This window comes from Scyliorhinus torazame, chromosome 17 (genome assembly GCF_047496885.1).
Source record: "Scyliorhinus torazame isolate Kashiwa2021f chromosome 17, sScyTor2.1, whole genome shotgun sequence".
Taxonomy (NCBI): Eukaryota; Metazoa; Chordata; class Chondrichthyes; order Carcharhiniformes; family Scyliorhinidae; genus Scyliorhinus; species Scyliorhinus torazame.
This window is the reverse complement of record NC_092723.1, coordinates 106633213-106640242: the sequence shown is the minus strand read 5'-3', so window position 1 is coordinate 106640242 and position 7030 is coordinate 106633213.

Genomic DNA, 7030 nt, shown 5'->3' with positions numbered 1-7030 from the left:
CGGGCAGCATGGTCGATGTAGGCTTGGAGAGCCGAAGGGCCTGTTCCTGTGCTGTACTGTTCTTTATTCTTGACCAAGGTTCAATGCAGGTTTGACATAACTTCCCCGCGTCTCAATTCTGAGAAATGCAAATCATATTTAACTAGTTTGAAATCTTTTGATGAGGTAACAGGAAGGGTCAATGAGAGTAATGTGCTGGATATGGACAAAAGGCAATTTGATAAATTCACATAACTGGCATGCGAGCACAGTTGAAGCCTGTGGAATAAAAGAGACAGTGGTGACTTGGATATAAAATTGACTGAATGACAGGAAACAGAGAAAGAATGGTTTTTTAAAATTGAGCTAGGTTTCCAGTGATCCACACTGATTGTTACTCGGACCACAGTTTTTCGTGATATATATTAATAATCTAGGCATAGGTATGCACGGTATAATTTAAAAATTTGTTGACAACACAAAACTTGCAAGTATTGTGAGGAGGATGTACACAGACAGGTGGAATGGACGGACAAGTGGTGGGTGGCATATAATGCAGAGAGGTGTGAAGTGATAGATTTTGGTAGGGAGAATGAGGAGAGGAAATACAAATTGAAGGGTATGATTCTATAGGAATAACTAGACCTGGGAGCTATTATCTGCATAATTTGTTGAAGGTGGCAGGGCAGTTTTAGAAAGTGACTAAGAAGACATACAGGATCTCAGGCTGCATAAATAGAGACATAAAGGCGCGATCTATCGGCCGCGTTGCACCCAACTTGGGACGCAACAAGGGCGGTAAATCTCACGAGAAGCCTCTTGCGAGATTTACGACACTCGTTACGCCTCATGAGATGTAATGGGATCTCATGAGAAGTTGTGATTTAGATCTCCCCATATTTGCATATTCAAGTGAGTACTTAGTCTCACTTGAATATGTCTGTGCCGGGGTTACCCAAGGCTTAGGATTGAAAGGCCTTGCCTCGGAGAACTCAATCAGGCGCCGTTTAGCACTGGTCTCCACAAATGTGGGCTAGGCGTAACGACACTTGGGAGGGGATCTTCCAGGCGATTAGGGGTCCCCGGGAGTCGGGCTCTTGGCAGGGTGGTACCCCAATGTCACCCAGGCACCCTGATATTGCCACCCTTCCATGTTGCTCCACCCCTCTTAAGTGGAGGTTTGGCCGGCTATGGCTGCAGAGGGAGAGAGGAAGGCTAAAAAAAACACTGAAAAACCAGCGAAAAGCTTCAGGCTTGCTGGGGGTTGGCTTCGTGCCATGGAGTGGTTTCAAGGAGAAACCTCATTGACAGCGGTGGGAGCAGAGAATCCTGTTGCCAGGGAACAACGACCTGCCTCCCGTCACCGAGAGGCACACGGCTGGGGGCTGGAAATTCCTGCCCATGGTCCTCGATAATTCAGTTTGATATTCTTAAGTAGCAGTGAGACAGAGCTTCAAATTGTAAGTGTATGAACAACACTGAGCAACTTAACAAGGAGACATTTACAATGTACAACTTCTATAGAGAAAACAAAGAGGTGCATCACGTACGTAATTACTCTTTAGGCTAAAGTAGGATCTCTTAAAGAGGATTTTAACAGGCCATAATAGATGTGTGAAATTTACTGAATCTGAGACATTACCTTCCGCAGAAACTGCGTCAACACGAAAACTAAAATCAATGAAATGAGAAATGAAAACATGTGATCAAGGGAGCTAAATGAGCAAACCTGTTTACAGCTGCGTGCCCTACATTAATCTCTGGTAACTAACTCTGTATAAAAACCTTGTTGTGTTATAGATTATACAGCTGACATGCAGCATAGAAGTAGGATGTATTTTTGAGCTTTTATTTCATCTGCCAACCCACATGCCTAAACTTGTGAAATTGGCTGATTGCTCCAATTGATAACTGGTGTAGAGAGCAGAGTTATATCGGGTGATTATACGGAGATCAATTAAAGATCACTGTAGAGGTTCTAAAGTTCGAAAGACTGCACGGTTGAACAAAGTCGTGTGAATAATTAGAGAATAATTTGTTTCGATCTGAACTGTCTCAATCTTGAATACTTTAAATTGTGTGTATGCAAAACGCTTCGGAATATTTGTACCAGTGGCACACACTACCCTGCTTATAGAGTTGCGTCATTCTGGAAAGTAGTTTCTAACCCAGGTTATATTTTGGTGGTGAACAAGTGAGAACATTTCTAATGTCTGAAATGTTAGATATCTCACCGAGGCTTTTGTAAACTGGGATCATTCAATTGAGCAAGATGATGAGCAAGGGACATAGATGGAATCATTCCCCAGTGATCGGCCTTTCTTGTGTGGTTCGGTGTGAAGGACATTGAGAGCCAGGAAGTAAAATGAGTTGTTGGTGCACTGTCCTGAACCTGGTATCAAATTCAGCACAGACTGGCTCATTGGCAGTTACCCGTCTTTGCTAAATGGTCTGAAAATTGGACAACCTCAATCCAGTTCCAAGTATAAAATGATTCTCCATCAGCGGGGCCCTCTGCTTCATCGGCAGCGCACGACGATTTCCTGACGGCGTGGGGGTGGCCACGATGGGAAATCCCATTGGCAGGCTGCCTGGACGGAGGATCCGTTGCTGACGGGGGCACTCCACACACTGGCAGGATGGAGAATTCCCCCCATTATTTTTTGCTACTGGTATAGTGTCAGTGACATCTTAAATATTCCTTTCATGGAATTTTTTTTTTTTTTAAATAAGCTGCAGGGAATGTTGTTTTTGTAAAGCAGAGTAATGTGCAATATATGGAAACCATCTTGTCATAATTCCTTACTTGCATATAACCCATGTTAAACATGACCTGGGATTGCCTGATACTAATAGCAGTTACTGTCACTTTTATTCTAACTCCAATGAACACAAATTCTCTCTGTTCCCGTGAAATTTAAAAATTTGATTCAATCTCTATCTTTATCTTGGACGCTTTTTATTCTATTTTTAAAAGTTTGTGCAGTATGAAACTTCATCCATTATAGACATAGTCATTTGAGTGTCTCTGCCATCAGTGGGAGATGTCAGATCTATGTGAAGGTATTGGTGCAATTTGAAAAGAAGTGTATTCATTTTTCTCAGCACTAATCTCAATAATTTATTTATTTTTCTTTCAGTGTCCGTCTATTTTAACATAGACCCTCTACAGTGCAGAAGGACGTCATTCAGCCCAGCAAGTCTGCACCGACCCTCCGAAAGAGCACCCCACCTAGGCCCCCACCCTATCCCCGTACTCCCACCTGACCTATACATCTTTGAACACTAAGGGGCAACTTAGCATGGCCAATCCACCTAACCTGTCCATCTTTGGACTGTGGGAGGAAACTTGAGCACCCAGAGGAAACCCATGCGGACACAGAGAGAACATGCAAACTCCATACAGTCACCCAAGGTCGGAATCGAACCTGGGTTCCTGGCACTGTGAGGCAGCAATGCAGCATTGTAGGTGTACAAAAAATGAGGAATATGGCTTGCATTAGGATAGGAAAATGCTTAATATATTAATGGGACATGTTCTATCTTCTATGTTGCCATCATAATATGATAGAGACATTCCACCATTTAAAATGCCTAAAGATTAGCAACTATAATTTCTGTGCTCTAATTTTATTAACAGCACCAGTGTAGATTTAGCATCTTATTTAAGATCTGGATTAACATCTATCCTTCAGTATCTTGTTGCATAACAGGTTGAAAATGTTCGAAACCACCAGAAATTGATGAAACCACCAAAACGCACATGGTTAATTCTGTTCTGAAGCGTGCTTGTATTTTGGATTATGTGCACGGACGAGGAAATTCAAGTAGGGGTAGTTTCCTAAAAGACACATCTGACCATTGGTGAGAAGATCTGGATAATATTGCAGCACGGTAGCACAGTGGTTGGCACAGTTGCTTCACAGCTCCAGGTTCCCAGGTGCTATTTCCGGCTTGGTTCACTGTCTGTGTCCTGGAGCCTGCACATTCTCACTGTGTCTGCGTGGGTTTCCTCCAGGCGCTCCTGTTTCCTCCCACAGTCCAAAGATGTGCAGGAAGCTGGATTGGCCATGATAAATTGCCCTTAGTGTCCAAAAAAATGTTAGGTGGCGTTACTGTGTTACGGGGATAGGGTGGAGGTGTGGGCTTCAGTAGGGTGCTCTTTCCAAGGGCCGGTATAGACTTGATGGGCCAAATGGCCTCCTTCTGCACTGTAAATTCTATGATGATTCCTGAGTTTTGTTTCAAAATTGGCATCAACAATCTTCTGACTGCATTTTTTTTTCATTTCACGTTTTGTATTGTTCACACAAAGGCAGATTAAATGAAAAATTAGTCCCAAAAATAATAACTATAGGCATCTGATTGTTAAAGGATATTTTCATCTTCATGTGCTTCTTTCAGAGTTTGTTGAAAAATCTTGGGATATGTTGCAAAATGTGCTCATCACTTGTAGAAGGGTTGGATGGCTCGCTCGTCCTTGGGCCTATTGAGGCCCTTAAGTGGCCAATTAATGGCCACTTAGAGAGCTCATCTTTTTTTAAATTAATTTAGAGTATTCAATTATTTTTTTCCCATTTAAGAGGCAATTTAGCATGGCCAATCCACCTACCCTGCCCATCTTTTTGGGTTGTGGGGGTGAGACCCATGCAGACATGGGAGTATGTGGAAACTCCACACGGACAGTGACCCGGGACCGGGATCGAACCTGGGTCCTCGGTGCTGTGAGTCAGTTGTGCTAACCACTGTGCCACCGTTCCGCCTGGCTCACCAACCCCCTTGAAGGGCAGCTGGTGATGAGCAATAAATGTTGGCCTAACCAGTGACACCCACATCCCGTAAAATGATTTTTTTAAAAAAACCACACGTAATAGATGGGCTTTTACAAAGAAGATGAAGCAATTCCCCTCATTGCCTTGGCTCGAATCCAATGTTGAGTTTTGTTACTGCTGGCCTATGAATACCCCCTCAAGCACCATCTGGAAAATGTATTGTCAACGTGGGTGCTCTGAGTCGTCTCCTGCTGTCCACGGGCTTAGCCCCTTTGCCGGTCTGGAGGAAGCCACCATGGCTTTAAACTTTTTCAATACCTTGCCAGTAATAATAATAATAATCTTTACTCTCACAAGTAGGCTTACATTAACACTGCAATGAAGTTACTGTGATAAGCCCCCAGTTGCCACAACCCGGCACCTGTTCGGGTACACAGAGAGAATTCAGAATGTCCAAATCACCTAACAAGTACGTCTTTCGGGACTTGTGGGAGGAAACCAGAGCACCCGGAGGAAACCCACGCAGACACGGGGAGAACGTGCAGACTGCGTAATCTGATCTGCGAAACAGATCAGAGATTGGGGCCAGATGCATCCTTGTCGAACGTTGTGCTATATGATCCTCAGTGGTGGAATCCGAGGACACCCCATGGACGACATGAATTCCCTCCTCACAAAACGACAAGAACTAAGTGTTGAAGCTGGTGTTATCCTGTGGGGATCCTGGGTAGTTGGTCCCCACTTAGGTCAGCCCGCCCAGTCTGATGGAGTTACACAACGGTCATCCCGGGATATTCCAAGATGAAGATGATCGCAAGGAGCTACACTTGGTGGCAAGGATATCGAGGACCTGGTGAAGCAATGCTCCTTGTGCCAGGAGAACCAGAGGCTCCCACCTTCGGCCTCCTTACGCCCATGGGAATGGCCAATAAGACCATGGTTCCGGATGCACGTAGACCTCGCTGGCCTGTTTTCAGTATCAATGTTCCTCATTGTGGATGACGCCCATTCTAAATGGCTGGAAGCACATTCCATGGCCTCCACAAGTTCACATACATTGATAGAAAAACTCCAGAAAAGGTTTTGTAACCACAGAATACCGGAGACTCTCATATTGATAAAAGTACCCGCCTTTACCAAAGGAGGGTACCACATGTTCTTGGAGTCCAACAGCATCAAGCACATCCAGATGATGCTGTACCACCCATCGCCCAATGGCCTGACAGAGTGGGCGGTACAGACATTCAAAAATGCAATGAAGAAACGGCCAGCGGGTTCCATGGGCACAAGGTTAGATCGCTTCCTGTTTTATAAAAGAAAAAAAATTTAGAGTACCCAATTCATTTTTTTTTCCAATTAAGGGGCAATTTAGCGTGGCCAATCCACCTACCCTGCACATCTTTGTGTTGTGGGGGCGAAACCCATGCAAACACGGGGAGAATGCGCAAACTCCACACGGACAGTGACCCAGAGCCGGGATCGAACCTGGGACCTCGGCGCCGTGAGGCATCAGGGCTAACCCACTGCGCCACCGTGCTGCTCCGGATCGCTTCCTGTTTGACTACCTAACCACGTCTCACACGACGGGAGTCACCCCAATGGAATTGTAGATGGGATGACAATTGCTCACATAGCTGAGTCTGCAATTTGGTGGGGAAGGTGGGGTCCAAACAGGAGAGTCAAAAGAGGAATTACGATACCAGGAGGCTACAGATAACATATAAAACAGGAGATGTCGTATACATACAGAACTTAGGGGTGGCTCCAGTTGGATCCCTGGAGTCGTGTTGGGGAAGACAAGACCTGACTCTTATAAAATCAAGGTCCAAGGAATGGTCATGAAAAAACACCAGGACCACCCGAGGAGTAGAGATCCCATTCCAGTGGGAACTACGTCCCCAACGCTAGCCACAACCACCTCCGGTACAGGGGTGCAGCACATGGGGGACCCTAAGGTTGTTCCCTCCGACAGTGAAGACTCAAGATCTGAGATGGAGGCTGAGGAGATTGGTTTCCATTCAGAGGCCGGCACCGATCGGTGACTCCGAGCCGGTGTGTCCCGAGGGTTTGGCAGCTTATCCCTTCCTGGTAACCCTCACGCATTCGTCGGGGAAGCAGACATCCCAAGTCCACTTCACGTCCCTCTGATCTGGCTCCACCTGCCACCGACTCAAAACCTAATGCCAAAAGACAGAAGAGGCCCCTTCGCCGCTTGAGTGAAGGGGACAAAACGGACTTGAGGAGGGGAGGGATGTAATAATCCTCACGAAGACCACAGG